Genomic DNA, 19,308 nt, shown 5'->3' with positions numbered 1-19,308 from the left:
AGTTCTGACTACAAAAAGAAGAGGAAATATATGAAATGTACAGATGAGAAAGACTGGAAGTTACATAGAAGAAAAAATAAAACAATTGGCTTTACTATACGAGTAAAGAGGTGTAAGTGGCAGGAAAACAGCAGTAAAGGTTCAGCTGGGCTTCAACAAGGTCATGAAGAACAGAAAGAATCATGTCTTGATAGAAGAGAGGAATAAAGGCACTATTACCTGAGTACCCACCCTCTGCTTGATGCTTTATGTACAAGATCCCATTTAACACTCACTGATACCAACCTATGAGGCAAGTTATCACCCTCATTTTACAGATAAGGGAATTAAAGTGAGTAAGAAGTGGAGCTGGGATTCAAAAACAGGTGTTGGGGATATAGACCAGATTCCAAAGTCTTTATGCTTTCCTCAACAACACTCCAGCCACACCTCGTGGAAGCACAAGGGGTGATTCAGAGGTGACATACTCAGTGATGCAGGATCCTAAAGAAAAAGAGGATGGGAGCAGTTTCCAAGGAAGGAATTCCCCACAGTCAGCAGAGACGAGAAGAGAGAACAAGAGATCATGAAGAAAACCGCTCTTTCCTTGTGCTTGTTTTTTCTATTGTGTTGTTTTGTTTTTGCAACGTGCCAAGAGGCACCACCCAACACCAAGCAGTAACATAACTAAGTGAAAGGGAAAGGTGGGGACTGAGGATGATTGGAAGGGGTGTGCCCTATTCAGACCATTCCAATAACTTATTGCCTTGTGGGGATGTAGGGCCTACATAGCCAGATCTACATTTTTTCAAAGAAACAGGATATTCAGAATTTTGTATGAATCTCTTGATTTTTTTTTTCAACTTTTTTTAAATCTCCTGATTTTTAAGTTTAGGCAATTAAGTCAAACTTCTAAAAACAACATATTGGCAAAAATAAAAGAGACCTGTGAGTCAGATTCCAACCACAGGCCATCAATTCATAACCTCTGCAGATATCCTGAGTCCCCTTGACTGAGGATTCTATGTGGCAGCAGTTTGGGGCAACAGGCAGGTGGGGAGGGAGTTGCTGCACCAAAGAACTAGAGTCAACTGAGCTCTGATGAGGAGTCACAGGACAGGCTAGCAAATGCGAGTAGGTAGTGAGATCTGTGCAAAGCCCTCAAGACACAGACATTAAGTAATTGTATGAGCACATTCTTACTCAGAACCTAGAATAATTCCCATCTTCAGCCAAGTACTGTTTTGCTACTGGGAATCTACACCAAAGTAATTAGGGACTTTACATATTAATTTTAACCTGTATTCAAGGAAATAATCACCAAAACATAAAATATAAGTTTTCCTCTGAGAATAAAATTATAAAAAATTATCATGCAATGAGTAGACCAGTTCCCCCTAAGCAAAAACTTTTAAATAGTGGCTAGTATAGTCTGTTTTCCGATGTGAATTTCCTTCAAGGTACTCAGCTAATGCACATCTTAGTTTATCACTACATACACATTTCCAATTGTAAAACAATATATTGGTATTCTGACTTATGAACAAGTATCTATTTTAAGTTTGGTGAGCAAGGTATCGCCCTGGAAAATTGAATTCTGAATGAATGCATAGAAAAATGAAAGGTGTCTGAGACTTACAAAGCTAAGGACCCAGGCTCTGGAACGCAGGGGCTTCATAAAGATACTGTCATCCCTGCTTGAGAAGTCACTGGCCTCCCTAGATGATGACTCTACCTTATCTTGTTCTTACCTGAAATACCAGTAGCTAGAAGGAAGATGTACACAGAATGGAAGGGGTTTTTTTTATTAAGAAGTTTTATTTCTTAGAGCAGTATTAGGTTCACAGCAAAATTGAATAGAACGTCCAGAGAGTTCCCATATATCCCCTGCCCCCTTGGCTGGCACAGCCTCCCCATTATCAACATCCTGTTACCAGCGTGGTACACTTGTTACAATTTATGAGCCTACACTGACACATCATCATCACCCAAAGTCCATAGTTTCCATTACGGTTCACTCCTGGTGTTGTACATTCGATTGGCATGGACAAATGGATAATGACATGTCTCCACCACTGTAGTATCATATGGAGTGTCACTGCCCTTAAAATCCTCTGTGCTCTGCCTATTCATCCCAGACTTTTTTTTATCATTATGTATGTATTTGCCAAGCCATCTTCTTGTCAAAAGTGGCATCTTATTTTTTTTTTTTTTAAAGATGACCGGTAAGAGGATCTTAACCCTTGACTTGGTGTTGTCAGCACCACGCTCAGCCAGTGAGCGAACCGGCCATCCCTACGTGGGATCCGAACCCGGGGCCTTGGTGTTATCAGCACCGCACTCTCCCAAGTGAGCCACGGGCTGGCCCAAAAGTGGCATCTTAAAACTAACCAGTTGGTGGCACCAAAGCAAAAGTTAAATTAGGTTCTGGCTTGGACCAGCCTCCAGGAGAAAGGCAGTTTTCACCTCTAAGTACACAGAGTCGTGTTTCCCTATGATCCTATGATTCAGGTACACAAAGCAACCTACTTATACATGGCAACAGGCAGGATGGTCCTGCCCACCTGCAGGAGGAAAAAACAGGTTTAGTCTTTTTGGAATGTTTTGAAGACTGTGAATGTTTATAGTCTGGCCTACTTTTGGGATGGTGGCCTGTCTAAGCTTGTCTGAACAACCAGGCCAAGCCCTAAATCAGTCATTTCACGTGAATAGATCTGCACATGGCCTCTCGTAGGCTGAGTTATGAGAGGGATGCTGTTCATGCAGTAGATGCTGGTATTCAGCCCGCAGCTGGCTGACTCACGATTCCTCAGGGCTCCGCAATAAGCGTACCCACCTGCCATAGGTCACTTAGGCCACAGGGACACTCGCAGCTTATGGGTACATGGCTGCTCCAGCACTTGAGTTGTACATCAAAAAGAAGCACTCGTGTTTATTCCCAAACCTTTTCGTGGCAATTGTATCTCTTACTGTAAATCTGTGATTTAATTTAAAAGTACACAAGCTGATGAAATGAGCGTGAAACAAGGAGTTATTATTGCTATGAAAACTAGGTTGACTGCTTTGGAAAGACTCCATAAGGATGAGCCACCAAAAAACAATTAGGTGTGGGCAAGATGACTCTAGGAGATTAGGAAAAATATCTTTAAATATCTATCATTTCACATATCTGGTTTTGTAAGATGAAACAGAACAAATAGACGTGCATTAAGGTTGTGGTTATATAAAAAAGACTTCATGGAACTACATTTTGTGTCTTCTACTTAAAGAAACAGTGGCAAAAGAATGTACATCCCTATGTTTTAAATTAAAAGATTTATATATACATGTATCATTCTTCATGAGATCCTACTTTAACTGACATTTTCAATAAACAGACAAATCCCCCATCTCCGCTATATGGTGAAGCTCAGGAAGAGAGATGGAGAAAGGAAGGCAGAAGGGTGTCTGTCTCCAATCCTACCTCGAAAGCCCGTACCTGAACGCTAGGAAAAGAGTTGCTGACAGAAGTCACAGCACTGTTTTCAGGAGGAGCACATGCAACATGGCCTAGCTCCTGGGCTGACAAAGGGTGACAGAGTGGGAAGGCTGGGCATTCTCCCCACTTCCACACAGAATGAGGCCTTGTTCTGGTCCCACAAGGTCCCTCGTTGGCCTGGAGTATGGAGCATCACTGTCAGAGCAAGGGCACAGACCACAATTTTGAGGTGAAATGGGCACAGATGAACACAGCTGCATCCAATAGTTGCTCAGTGAACACAAGACAGTCCAAAGAGGCCCAGAGGGAAGAACAGAATGCTCAGGACACAGAGCAGGTCAACAAGGGTGCCTAACAGGGCGAGAATTCTTTTGAGCACATATGAAACCTTTGGGAACATCTAGAAATAGTTGTAAAGGATTACACTGCAGTGGGCTGGAGGTTCTGTGTAAAAAGGAGGTAGCAAGAAAAAGAATCAGTAACATTTTGGGAACAGAAAGGAAGCAAATTAATCACTTTCAGATCAAAACTGTGAGATAAATGTTGTCCTAATATTTCTCATTAGATTTTAGCTGGAAGTATAGACCCTTTTATTTTCCTGGCTTCTTTTAAAACATTATCTGGCCCTTTTAAAATGTCTTGCGAGGACTTTACTACTGAGGTCTAATCATCTCTATCTTCGTGCTAAGTTTTTGAATGTGGTATCACAATGCCTGCAAGTATTGTTCTCAATTGCATTCTGGCCATGGATATCTTAATGGTTTACCCAGTCAGAAAATTAAATTTTCGTTGAATCTGTACTGTTATCCATAGTGTAGTGGGTAAGAGTGTGAAATTTAGAATCAAACCACCTGAGTTAAAACCGCAGCTCTTCTTTTTACAAATTGTGTGAACTTGAGGAATAAGTCCTCATCTATATAACGAGAATAACACCTACCTTCAGCATTGTTTTAAACATTCAAAGGGCTACTGTATGAAAGGTGCTTGCCCAGTAGCCTGGCTCATATTAACTGAGTGTGTAATTTGCTTCTGCTGGTGCATTTCAACCTGGAGAGAGAGAGAGATGCTCCTCCGTTCCCTTCCTAACAAAACCATTTACATCTGTTTTTCTCTCTGAAAATGAGAAACATGCAAAGGTCCCTCCCTCTTCAAATGTTCAGAAAGTTGTCACTTCAAATACCTGGGGTAAAGTCTCTTTTTTATTCAATGTCTTTCTTTTATAAAGCAATATGATTTCCCCTTCGATTTACAGGAGGATGGAAGCAAAAGATGACCGTCCCATTGCTCCACTTAGACTCTCCAAAGTGGATGAGTTAAGCCCTCCTGGGGCATCAAGCAGTGGGGGGACCCTAAGGTCCATCTTATTGGTGGGAGGATTTGAAGGGAAGGGTAAGAAGGGTCCACTGAGGGTCCAGAGAACACAGAGTGAAATCTCTAGACTCTTGTCTCTCTGTCCTTCTCCCCCAATATCCCCTATTAGGGTTATATGACAGCACGTGGGCAAGTGACAAGACATAACACCAGTCCCTCCCAGAAAAGGAACATACAGCCCCCCCCCTCACCACCCAAGTAGAGTGGACTCCATTACCTCACTGTATTAGTCCTCTTTGTGTTGCTGTAACAGAAATACCTGAGACTGGGTGATTTAGAAAGAACAAAATTTATTGCTTACAGTTTCTGAGGCTGGGAAGCACAAAGTCCATCTGGTGGTGGCGACAGTGACCCAGGGGTCTCACATTTCAAGATGGTGGAAGCAGAGAGAGAAAGAAAGGCAGACTCTCCTCTTCTTTTAAAGCCCTCAGAACCACACCCCTGACCATCATTTTTAATCCATTCACTACTGCAGGGTCCTACAATCCAATCACCTCTTCAAGGCTCCACCTTTCTATTATCATAATAGGATTGCCCACCCTCTTAACAGTCACAGTGGGGGCTAAGTTTCTAATACATAAAACATGGGGGACACAACTCAAGTTTGAGGGAGTTTGGGGAGACATAATTCAATCCACTACACTCACCAAATTCAACAATCCATTTCTGTAATTTCCATCTCTGAAGTTACACTGCACATCAAAAGGGTAGCCAAATGGCAGCTCAGGCAGGATTTAGCAGGATGTGTACACCTATAGTCCTCAGCAGTGCAGGCCCAGAAATGCTTACTTTTTTCAGTGTTTCCAGAGCTGATCTGAATCTCAGTGATTGATTCACACTAACCAAACTCACAAGGAACAGATGTCATTACATCAGTTTATTAATCCATAGGCAAAGAGGGTATCAAAAGTCCAAGTGGGCTCTCATGCTTCATTCTCACAAACCTGAGACTCCCTGGAGAAAGTGATGTCCAAGCAGAAACCCAACCATCAAGGGTAAAAACAGCAAGGGAAGTGTTCAAGGTTCAGCAAGTCCAAAGACTCCAAAAGCAAGGAATGCAGAGTTTATGTTTCAGAGTCCCTTCTCACCTGGTAACTCTCAGCTCACTAGTTCTCTACCCCTCCCAGGAATGATTCATTTAATTTTCTTCCCACTGGGTACCTGAGAAGCTTAGTGTACAAGGCACCAGAGCAAAGGACCAGAGCACAAAGGACAATTCTCTTAGGCCAAGGCTGCAAACAGGTAGTTCATGGTTACATGTGGTCCAGATACTTGTTATATGTGCAGTGTTTTCAGATTTAATTGGTTACCAACTCTTAAAAAATTGGGCAATTACTTACAAAAATTCAAATTTTGGTTCTCTAGGAAACTGACACTTTCTACAAAGCAACAATAGTTAGGGTAAACAGCTTTACCAAGGTTCTACAGCTCTCAGTCCTCATTTTCAGACAATCTTTCAAGACATAAAGATTTCCTCTACAAATGGCTACTACCAAGCATTATATGCCATTTCTTATACTAGGGATATTCTTTAAAGAGTGTAATTTTATTTGAGAGGAATAAATACACACATACACATAATTCATCTAAGGACTATAATGTAAATCATCTGGGAAAGTGAATTTAAAGGTAATGTCTTAAAAAATAAAGGTAATAATGGGCCGTCCTGGTGGCACACTCTGTAGAGTGCGGCGCTTGGGAGTGCGGCGGCGCTCCCGCCGAGGGTTCAGATCCCATATAGAGACCGGTCCGCTCACTGGTTGAGCACGGTGCGGGCACAACACCGAGGGTTGCGATCCCGTTGCCGGTCGCGGTACAGGCGCAACACCGAGGGTTGTGATCCCGTTACCAGTCACGAAAAAAGACAAAAAGGAATGGGCCGGCCCGGTGGCGCACTGCTACAGTACGCCGCTTGGGAGTGTGGTGGCGCTCCCGCCGAGGGTTCGGATCCCACATACAGACCGGTTCCCGCTCACTGGCTGAGCGAGGTGCAGGAGCAACACCGAGGGTTGCGATCCCGTTGCCGGTCCCGGTCCGGTACGGGGGCGACACTGAGGGTTGCGATCCATTGCCGGAACGGAAAAAGACAAAAAGGAAAATAAATAAATAAAGGTAATGTCTTTAACCGAGCATTTAATATACCCCAGGTAACTGATAAATTCCTTATATGCTTTCTTATTTAATCCTAACAACACTGTTAGGATAATAATACTTATCTCATAATTTTATGATTGAGAAAACCGAAGCTTAGGGAAGTGAAATGATTTCACCAGGTTCATAGACAACTAGTAACTGGGCTATAAAAGCTGGAATAAAAGGCCAGGCAGGTCTGCCCCAGAGCCACTACTTGATTTTGCATTCTATTAAAAACTATGAGTTGCCATTTGCCTTGGATTGAATTGTGTCCTCCAAAGTCCATGGATTAGAAACTTAACCCCCACTGTGACAGTGTTAAGAGGGTAAGAAATCCTATTATAATTGAAAGATGGGGCATTAAGAGGTGACTAGATTGTGAGGACCATGCCCTAATAAATGGATTAATCCAATTGATGGTTTAATTGTGGTCATGGGCATGGTTCTGAGAACTTTAAAAAGAGAGCCAGTGAGGAGGTTAGCTCTTTTTCTGCTCTGCCACGTTCTCCATGTGATACCCTGAGTTGCTGAAGTGACCACCAGGACAAGGCCTTCACCAGATGTGTTCCCTGGACTTTGGACTTCCAGCCTCTGAAACTGTAAGCAACAAATATTATTTCTCTACCCAGTGTCAGGTATTTTTGTTGCAAGCAACAGAAACAGACTAATACACCACTGGAAAGAGATATTAGTTGTTTTTCCAGTACCCACTGGTCACTTAAGGATCACTGTGGTTCAGGAGCTTTAGTGAATGAACACATGAATGGGCCAAGCCAATTAATCCCTTTCATCACAGTGGTTGTTTCAGAGAAGGGCATGTGACCAACATCAGTCAGGTCAGAATGAATCTCAGGACTTTAGAAGTTCTGAGATATAAAGACACTGCTTTTCTGCTCTACATGAATAAGAAAGCCAATGGCCCCAGCAGTTGCTGACTGCCATCTTGGGACATGGTGTGGCACTAACCTTAAAATGATACTTGAATGATGAAGTTGATACATCTGCAGCAGCAGAGCAGAGAGAAAGGGCAAGAAATGGGGTTCTGATCACACAGAGCTTTGCTAAGGGCAGCTTCACTCATGAACTGTTGATTCATAAACTTCCCTTTTCTGCATAAGGCAATTTGGTATGGTTTCCACTGCCTCCAACTGAAAGACACCTCACAGACACAGCATTCTGTCCAAGCAGTCAGACAACCCATCTAGAACAACCTTCCAGTACTTGGACACACACAAATGGCACTGTCCATAAAAAAGCTCACGTGCTGTCTACCCCATGTCCACTCCCAACATACATACATACTTCTCAGAATAGCTCACATATAATCTAGCTCATGTCCCAGAATTTAAAAGTTCAACCATACATTTCCTTTTTCCATGTGTTTTTCCACTCTCCAACCTTTCTTCAGACTTCTTTAGAATAGGCTTTTAAAAAGATACAGCTAGAGGGGCTCTGGGGCACATGGAAATCAAGGAAAAGGAGGCAAGTACTGACACACCTGCATGAAGGTGTCCATTGCTGTCTACCGGACCAAAAGGGCTGCCAACACGGATGAGCCCCACAGAACACTAAGTTGGCTCTTAACTGTTCCTTTGATGAAACAGAACAGTACATGACAAGTATCAGAGGTGGAATAACAGTGCCCAAAATCATGTTCTTTAGTTAAGGTGTCATTTGAGAAAAACCTCAACCCTGTTTTGATAACTCCCTGAAACTGCAGGCAAAAGTTAATGTACATCTCTGGGGAGATGGTTCATGGCTTTAATCCAGAAGGGACTGTTTACAAAAAAAGATAACGAATCTCTAGACTCCAATTTGGAGAAGTAAAGGATCACCGCTTTTAAAAAGAGTGATAGGACTGGGTGGCTAGCTCAGTTGGTTACAGCATGGTGCTGCGACACCAAGGTCAAGAGTTCAGATCCCCATACCTGCCAGCAACAAAAAAAAAAATTTTTTTTTAAGTGATAGCTAAAATTTTACTTTTACTTATTTTTACTCTACAATATAATTTTACCATGGGAACTCAAGAAATAAAAATTATGTTCATCTTTATTACTGGTTTATCACACGTATTTTCCCCCTAGGCTTTAAAAAGTTAAAAAGAGTTACCAAAGCAGATCCTGCCAATTTAAAGAGTTGATTCATTGTAATATTCTACCACATTTCTAACATGGAACAATTTATAATATTAAAGAAAATTGTTTAATGAGGAGAATCATATAGCTGAAACCTGTAAAGCCACTATATATAAAATGTTTGAGTTTCTTCCACTTCCTAGAATGCTAGCCTTCTTTTTAAAATAATTGTTTACTTGTTATGAAAGTTAATATGTTCATTTTATATTTAAAATTTGAAAAATGCAAAAAGCCTAAAGAAACAAGTCATTCATAAACTCACCACCTAAATATAACCAATGTTAACATTTTGTTTGTTTGTTTGTTTGTTTGTTTGTTTGTTTGTTTTGACCAGCAAGGGAATCGCAACCCTCAGCACGGTGTGGTCTGCGCCACGCTCAGCCAGTGAGCACACTGGCCATCCCTATATAGGATCCGAACCTGCGGCCTCAGAGCTCCCAGGGCCACACTCTCCCGAGTGAGCCACAGGGCCGGCCCTACATTTTGATATACATACAATGCAAGCCATATTTCTACTACATTTAAAGATAGTTTTTACAAAAATAGGATATTACTGTACATTGTTTTGTAATCTTCCTTTTCACTTTATATATCACATTTTTCAATACATAAGTTGAATTGCTTCTCTGCTTAATTTTTTTCTGAAAATACATTCTGACTACAATTTTGAGTATAATTTGTAAGACCCATTTTCCTATAATTACAGCACAATTTTCATTGTAAAAATACTCTCTTGTAGAATATGTGTTATTGGTATAACTGCTGTTTTTCTAAGCTGCGTTATATTCATACTATTCAGTCACATTCAGGAATCCACTTACATTTTAGCATCATTATTTACCTCTTCATCCAACGTTGCTATTTTAATTACTAAGCTTAAAAACAGTTGAAAACTATTATTTACCTTCTACTCATGGTTGTTATTAATTCCAAATACTCCTTAAAAAAACATTATAGTTCTGAAAAACCAATTAATCACTCTTTAGGGTAAATGTCCTGGAAAACACAGCCTACAAAGTTTTCAGTATTATAGATTACAGATTTCTCAAATTAAAAGTGTAGGCATTTAATAAAGTTTTTTTAAATAAGAGTTTACAACTAGAGTAGAAAGAGTCCATATTTAGGTACACAGCTGCGTCTTTACATTGATAACACATTTATCAGTTACACCAGTAACATGTGACACACCCCACAAAAGGGAATTTGGCTCTCCATTCATCTTCTCCCACAGTATTCTTTGTACCAGTGTCTCGCTATATACGAGATGGTCAGGACAAAGTGTACTACATAAAAAGATGATTAAGTGACATGTTCTACTCCCCAAACTTGTCATTCATTGTGAGCACTTTCAACCTTTGCCAAAAATACACTAGTGCCACTGTCAGATAAAATGCAATACACCTAGAAGTGAACTTCTCTTTCTGACTTCCCCAAACCATTTCTACATCCCAACTGCCTCATTTCCAATTATAGCATCATTGTCACAGGCTCCTAGGATAGAAATCTTGGGAGTACATTTGTCCCTGAACCTTCTCTCCTTTCCCCTAAAGCTAAGTGTCATCAATGCACCTTCTACCCCCATTTCAACCCATGCAATTTTACTCAGGTTTTTTTCTTCCTTTGAATTCCCACTGCTGCTCCCAACCCCAGCCGTCATTTCCTCCTGGACTGCTGTAATACCTCTTACACGGTTTCTTCTCCAGTCAAATATAGCCACATTGGTCTTCCAGGCTTAATCCCCAAAAATCTGCTTTATCATGTCATTCTTCAGTTTCAACACCTAAATGATTTCCTTTTACCCTCTAAAACAAGCTCACGTTCCCCACCTAGTATTTTGAGTTCTTCTTAATATGGTCCTGGACTGCTTCTGCAGCCTGATTTGCTATACTCCCTGCAAGGCTGGGCTCTTCACTGTCCTGAATATTTCCCACAGGAAACCCTCCTCCCTGTTTATAGTTTCCATCCTCCAAAGACAAGTTCAAGTGCAGATCTCCAGAAATCTTTCCCACATAATTCAGCCTCCTCATATCTTTCTCTTCTCTGAACACATACTTAAATTTTTGCAGTGCATTTTAAATTTACTCCACAATTCTGGATATAAGAAATGTCAAACTCAATCTGACTTTGAGCCCCCCATGCCACAGGCTGGATGAAAAATTCAGTCTTGGTTGTGCTTCGGACATCTCTCTCTCTCTTCCCCCAGGCTCCAGAGGGCTGATGTTGCACTCAGTCTATCACGGACCCTACCCTGAAGCTCAATGTCCAAGTCAGTGTGTCCATTTGCAGGCCAAGCCCAGGGTGCAGGGAGTCTTTCACATCAGATTGCAAGGCCACAGATCTACAAGCTATAATATCCCTATGCCATCCTATCAGACATCCTGTCACCTCTCTTGGGAATGGGACGCTGGTCCCTTATACTAGCAGAATGTGCCAAAAAACATCTGTCTACTTTTTCTTTGAGGAAGTTCCTTTCCAATCTTACCACTTCTCCCAACCCCCACCACTCTCTAAGCCTTAGAATCACCCCCAAATCATGGACAAGCCAGCAATCAGCTGAACTGCATTTTGTGTAAATCTGCATTACAGCATATATCACAGTCTGCACCAAATTCTGAAGAGGCACTAACACATAACGTTCAGAGCGGAAGCCTCAGGAGCAAACAGGACTGCAGTGCTATACCCATACTTCCCGCCCACCACCGGGTGACCTTAACAAGTTATTTAACTGCCCAAAGCCTCAGTTTACTTGTCTGGGAAACCTTCATAGGAATGGCATAAGGACTGAATCAGGCCATAACAGTAATAGTCCTAGTAGTAATGGCTTAAATATATGCAGCACTGTGTGTCCAGCACTGTTCTAAGCACTTTACATATGTTAACTCCTTTGATCCTCACAATACTTTATGGATAAGTAAACAGGCACAGAGGGGTTATGTAACACCCAAGACCACATAGCTAATAAGCAGCAAAGGAATCAGGCCCAAGCAGTTTGACTCAGCGTCTATGCTCTTCACCACTACAATATGTTGCTTTTAATAAGCATCCAATATGTGGTAGATATTACTGTCCATAGAATTTGTTTCTTAATGTATCTGCCTCTTTATGTAAACTGTAAGCTCCTTGAGAACAGCAAGCATACTGACTCATCCGTAACAGTTGTTAAAGATCCGGCTCTGGAGGCTGACCACATGGCCTAGAAGCCTGCCTCTGTCACCCACTAGCTCTAAAACCTTAGGCAAACTGCTTCAGCTTTTAGGATGGTTGTGAGGAAGAAATGACTTCCTACTCAAAACGTATGTAGAAGAGTGAATGGCAACTAGTGTTATGATACACTGATATATTTCATTATTTGTATGAGACGTGATATTACCATCCGTCTTTCCAGAATCTGGATCAGTGCCAGAGTTCTCAACAAATACTAGTCACCAACTCACCCGCATTGTTTTTCCTGTTTTGTGTGGGTTTATCTGTTTTCTAAAATTATTCCTTAAAGAAAAGGCTACATCCTCATAGCTAACTTTGACTGAAGACTTACTGTGCACCAAAGACTGTTCTATGATTTTTCCTTGTGTTTAATCACTTAATCCTCACAATAGCCTGATGTGGTAGACACAATTATGTTCACTTTTTGTATAAGGAAACCAAGGCACAGAAAGGTTAAGTAACTTACCCAACTTCACATTATCACATAGCCAGTAGCTAGCAGAGCCTACACACATAACTACTGCACTTTGTTGTCTCTTTTGTAACATTTTCATATTCCCCAGTATATTTTGTAAAATTCAGTATATACAAAAAGGTACCCAAAGCATTTGTTGGTTGAAATCTTTTCCCTAGAAATGCATAAATAATAAAAAGTATTTTTTAAATGTTTGAAACGTCTATCTAAAAAGTCATATAAACTTAAGAGCTGAAGTTTATCTCAATGTCAAATAGGCATAGCCTTTGAGATGAGCACATCAGTTAAGCTGAATCATGAAGATGAGGTCCGAGTTTTCCAGCTGTGAATGAGTCAAAGGACTAAGACGTACTTCACATTCTTAACATCCTATTCTGATGGATACATAGCACAGAAATGAAGTCTCTAAAATAAGACAGAACCCAGAGATCTGTTACAAAATCTAACTCTGAAACAAAGACTAAATGCTTTAGGAAGTAAGCTTTTTCTTTCAACTCCCTTTCTGATTTTGAAGACACTCACAGAAATATTTCCAGGCCTTCTTTCACAAACCTCTTTCCATAAAGGGAAACAATCACAAATTAGAGAAATTCTCCAGGATAAATGAAGTGGAGACTCATTTAAGTAAAACTGAATCAAAGCTTCCTAGATTTAACAGCTTTTTTCCTACAATTAAAAGGCCTCATAGGAAAACAAACCAGTTGGACTAGTCTGGTCTTAGAATCATTTAAATAGAAGAATGGATTTTCATAAGCCTTGGGAAAATCTAGTTTTACAGGGCAAACTCTGCAGGGTTGAGCTCATTGTGAAGACATGTTCCCTTTCCCTGGCAAAAGGGGAAAGGAAGTGAGCCATGCCCTAAAAAATACCACTAGAGACATTCCAGCAGATACTTGATAAGGACTGGGAAGGCTGCCATTAACTCATGGCTGGAAGAAGGAAAATTTAGATCAGAAAACAGCTGTCCAGGAGAAAACATGTTAGGTATGGAAAAGATTTCCAATTAAACTACAAATTTTCAACAAGGGAGTCATTTAAATCAGTGGCTTTCAAATGTTTTATTTGTTTGGGTCTTTTTTTTGGTTTTTTGCTGTGACCTACAGTAAGAAACATATACATTATATCCTGACCCATAAATATACACAAACATATATACATTATAAACCTGAAACACATATATATTTGTTGCTGAAACAACACATATCCCAACCATTTACCAAGCACTATGATATTTCAACTCTATTCTGCTTTGTGTTCTAAACACACTGGTTGAGACCCACTAGTTGAAACAGTTACTTAAACTCCAACCAGCACAGGAGATTCTGAGGGTACATTTTATAGTGGCCTTTACTCCCCGCTCAGAGCCCCATAGCCAACTTGGGAAAATATCAATGGAGCATCTGCTCTTGGGATGAGTGACTTGTTCTTGAATGCTTGGATAAAGGCCACCTGAAGGCTGTCTCCTCCATGTCTGGCCATTCCTCACTGTGCTGGCTTCTTCTCTTTCTGTTTTTGGTCCTTTTATCATTCTGAGTGATTGAATCTATTTTGGTGGCTTCCATTTCCAGTGTAGGACAATTACTCATAAACCTCATTCTCTAGGCCCCAATTCTTAACACCCATCTAACTCTCATACATTTTCAACTGAATTGTCCTACAAATTTCAAACTCATTAGGTCTAAAATTGTACTTCCAATCTCATTTCCCTATCTCCTCACTCAAATCAATTCCTTTCCCACCTTTCCTCCTCTCAAAGAACGGCACCACACCCCAGCCCTCACTCACGACAGACCTGTAGGTCATCATTGGCAATCTCTCTTTCCTTTTCTTCTACATCTAATGTGTTACCAACTCAACCTTTTTAATATTCAGTGGTCTGCAGATAAATGTTTAACCATCGGCTCTCCACACACACACACAAAAACTCTGACTAGCAGCACTTACCTATTTCTGTGCTTTAAACACACTACCATAGCCAATTTCAAGCAACCAGCTGGATGTCCTTGAAGATGGAGTTGGAAAGATGTGTGCACAAATGGCTCCAGCACACCCCCATCTAGTCCTCAGAGCCATTTCTTCTCTCCAAGCCTACTGATACAGCCTTAATTCAGGACTTCACCTCTCTCCTAGCTAACACAATAGAATCTTATGATCTCCTGACCCCTGTCTCATATCCCATCCCTTTATCTGACACAGCCTCCAAAATACCTTTCTACCCTTTCACAAGATGGCATTGAAGGTGAAGAAGGAAGCTCCTGCCCTTGCCAAAGCCGAAGCCAAAGCAAAAGATTTGAAGGCCAAGAAGGCAGTGCTGAAAGGTGTCCAAAGCCACCAAAAAGAAGAAGATCCGCACATCACCCACCTCTGGCAGCCCAAGACACTGTGGCTCCAGAGGCAACCCAAATATCCTAGAAGAGCACCCCCAGGAGAAACAAGCTTGACCACTGTGCCATCGTCAAGTTCCCCCTCACCACTGCACCTGCCGTGAAGAAGACAGAAGACAACACCACACTTGTGTTCATTGTGGACGTCAAGGCCAACAAGCACCAGATCAAACAGGCTGTGAAGAAGCTCTGTGACACTGATGTGGCCAAGGTCAACACCTGATCAGGGCTGATGGAGAGAAGAAAGCGTATGTTCGACTGGCTCCTGATTATGATGCTTTGGACGTTGCCAACAAAATTGGGATCATCTAAACTTGAGTCCAGATGGTTAATTCCAAATATACAATTTTATTTACACACACAAAAAAAAATCCACGAAATACCTTTCTAAGATCCAAGACTCATCATGTTACTCCCCTGCTTAACCCCCTTCATTTGTTTTCCACTGACTACTCTTCATCTTCATATACAAGGTCCTTGATAATTTGGTCACTACTGACTCTCAAGCTTCATATCTTGCACCACTATCACCTATAACCTATAACCTCTATTCCCAACACACTGGCCTACATGGCCAACATCCCAAATACGTGATGCTATTCTATACCTCTGTACCTTTGCTCATTCTGTCCTTACTCCCTAGGACAACCTTCCCCAATTTGTTACTGAGCAAGTACCCGCTCATCTTTTCAGATTCAGCTCAAATCCCTTCTTCAGGAAGCTTTTCCTGTACTCATTAGGTAGATTTGATACCTCCCACCTTATAGCTCCAGTATGTTTTTAGTACCTCTAACACCCTTTATTGAATTTATTTCTTTTCATATCCATCTCCACTCACTAGACACAAGCTTCTAGATCTGGATCTTATCTATGCATGTACCAAGCATATGGGCAACTAGCACCCTAAGACCAGCATATACTAATTGCTCAATAAATGTCTGTTGAATGAAAACATATAGGTAAGTTCTTGTCATGTGCCACAGGCCAGAAGACTGCTAAAATACCAATACCTTCTAAATTGTTAAAGAGCCCAAGATCTACTTCCACAGTCAAAGAACTGACACTGTTCTTTTGTTTTGGGGAGTTGTTCTTTTTGTTTGTTTGTTTGTTTATTTGTTTGTTTGCCTATTGGCTTCAGCTTGTTAGGGCTGCCATAACAAAGTACTACAGACTGGATGGCTTTAACAGCAGAAATTTATTTTCTCAAAGTTCTAGAAGCTAGAAGTGCAAAATCAAGGTGTCCCCAGAGTTGGTTTCTTCTGAGGCCTCTCTCCTTGGCTTGTATACAGATGGCTATCTTCATGTTCAAATGGCCTTCTCCCCCTATACATGCCTGTGTCCAAATTTCCTGTTCTTATGAGCACAGTCATACTGGATTAAGACTCACAGTAATCACCTTATTTTAACTTAATTATCTCTTTAAAAACCCTGTCGCCAAATATAGTTGCATTTTGAGGTACTGGTGATTAGGACTTCAATATGTAAATTTTGAAGAACATAATTCACCCTACAACAGCCTCTTATTAGACTGTGAGCTCTTCAAAAGGCAGAAGCTATATAGTTTAGTCTTCCTTCTTGGCATCCATTGTGCCTAGCAGAGTACCTAGAACATAGGAGATACTCAATAAATAATTTGTGGGAAACATAAATGAATGATCTTCCCAGAAGTACAGTCTAAAACTGTAGATTGTAGTCCTCTCCAAATCTGGTGGCCATCACCAAGAAGAATGTGGCTTTATTCCTTCCCCAAAAGAAAGCTTGATGACATCACGGTCTCTAGATATGCCACTGCCAAACAGCTATTTATGTGGGGCCCAACACATGGAGGAAAAAATAAAATCTTTAAGACCAGATACCCAAAGACATTGACAATACCCTTCTCCCTCCAGATCCATTCTGATACTCCCAGACTGACAGCTATCACACATGGCTAGAGTCAGATTCAAATTAAGAGAAAACCAACACTGCTCTGGCCTGCAGGACAAGGTGCAACAGGTTAGGAGAAATGGTAAAATGGACATCTGCTACCTTTTTCCTGCCCAAAAGGAAACTTCCCCCTCACTGTTCTGTGTGATTTTGGTAGGCCTTTCAATCATATAGCCTGCCTTCCCTACTATCAAGATAGGCACATGACCTAATCAGTTTTCCCCTCTGTCCCAGGCATTTGAATCCCGAGTGGAGTGATATAAACATAAAAAATAATTGAAGGGAGTCAGTTAAGTCAGTGACTTGAAGATTCCTGGTACACATATCCCTGAAACAGCCTTGGTTCCTGACCTTCCCATGTCTTGATCAACTCTGTTTCTGAGACCTACCTGGTTGCCTTCCAATAAATAAAATCCCTTTCCTTAAATTAAGCAGTGTTTATTATGTGTAGTATTTTATTATGTGTAGTAATATTTATTTGAAACATATAATGGCCCCTGGAGGTGGGACGTGGCTAATGGGAGCGGGCAATAAGGATTCCCTAAGGATTTGCAACTACAGAGAAGTTGTGCTCACAACTCTTGCTATGCTATTTGCAAAGCAGCCAACTATTTCATTTCCTATAGTATTTAGGGATATAGTCCACATACCTCTCTAGGCTAAACATTTAGGGAAATTGGTAGGAAAATGTCAAAATACTAGAGTGTATGGCCATTTCTGACAGCTTTCGATAAGATCCTAGAACTGACTTAGTTTCAGCCTATGTAACCCTTCTGAACGCAGAGAAAATGCTGCCGTACTTAGACTGACCCTTTCTCCTGGTAGGAGTCCAAGATGACAAAGAGTCAGATTATCATAAAAGACTATGAAATTTGAACTCTTGGCCCTGAATCAATGATTATTGAAAAGAGTAAGTACCTCCTGATATATACTCCCTCCATGGCAAAGAGCTAAGTAATGAGATGAAACCAAAGGATGAGGAACAAACTAGCTTTGCCTTTATCCCACAGGTAAAAAGATAAACAGCAAAATTAAGAGCTGGAGGATGGGAAGAGCAGCAAGGCTTCTAAAAGAGAGTCCCCCAGGCAAGGGCCCAGAGTCAAGGATCAACCCATGGAGTGGAAAATGCACACAGACCAGCAGTTTGAGTTAAACTTCCATAGAAACCTTGGAAAATAAAAACCCACCATTGCTCCAAAATCAATCTCCAGGAATCCTAACCCACAGCACCACCAGAATTTGGGGTGCTGAGGTAATATACTTCTATAGGAAAATCCTACCCAGGATGCTTTTCAAATGTGTGCATGAATTTCATGAGGCAACATAGAGCATGTTCCACAGTAGCTAGGACAATAACACAGTGAAGTATATCAACTATTACACATGTCTCTCTGATACTGAAGGCAAAAATCTAATCATGGAACAAATACAATGATCTCTAACATTCCAGACTATCATCAACCTAGCCTTCAAATTAAGGTATATTGGCAACTTTCTACAAAGACACAGGGACAAAGATTTAGATGCAGACAACAGGGAAAAATAGGAAAAGATTAACTCTGGAAAATGGATTAATGAGGTGGAGATAAATGTAGAAAAGTTATATTCCTTGAGTTATACTAAGAGAATGGCTTTGATTTACAAAGAATCTAAATCAAATAAGAATATTTCAAACCACCTACACCCTATCAGTTTATATATCATGCTATCTGGGGAGCTGGGCTAACAAACACAGCCATTTCAAAAGGAGCTGCAGCATAGAAACCTGAGTGCTGCTTGCCTTCCCCTGTGAAAAGTGAACTTGGACGCTGCAATGCAGCAGGCAGAATCACAGCATCTACAGCAGTGGTTCCTAGAGCCGTCCCTCCAGGACGAGTGCTGGCACAAGGCATCCTTTTCTTACAGTCTGTGAAACTCTGTCCACCACAAGTAATATAACCTACACTGTATTTCTATTCAATGGCACAGAATCATGTGGGAACAGAGAAAAGTTTTTAATTTCATATGGCTGAGATCTGTCACTTGCTAAGAGACAGAAAATGTAATTCCTCAGATCACTGCACTCTCCCATCATTTTCATTAACTGCCCTGAGAAAATAGCATTAGAGACAAAATAGAAGGAATATTTATGTTCCGTGAGCAAAGGAAAAAACACAGGGTGGGGTCATGGATGAGTAAGGGCCGGCCTGGAACGATTCTGCTAAAGATATTTTAACCCTGATG

General features: G+C 41.0%; 1 protein-coding gene across 1 annotated transcript in view; it reads right to left on the bottom strand.

Annotated features, from left to right (window-relative positions):
* Positions 1 to 19,308, bottom strand: part of GIPC2 (GIPC PDZ domain containing family, member 2) — an 85,625-nt gene that overhangs the window by 18,209 nt on the left and 48,108 nt on the right. The window lies entirely within an intron of this gene.

This window comes from Galeopterus variegatus, unplaced genomic scaffold (assembly GCF_000696425.1).
Source record: "Galeopterus variegatus unplaced genomic scaffold, G_variegatus-3.0.2 Scaffold404, whole genome shotgun sequence".
Classification (NCBI taxonomy): domain Eukaryota; kingdom Metazoa; phylum Chordata; class Mammalia; order Dermoptera; family Cynocephalidae; genus Galeopterus; species Galeopterus variegatus.
Note: the sequence above shows the minus strand (reverse complement) of the source record. Positions and strands in the feature narration are given on the sequence as shown.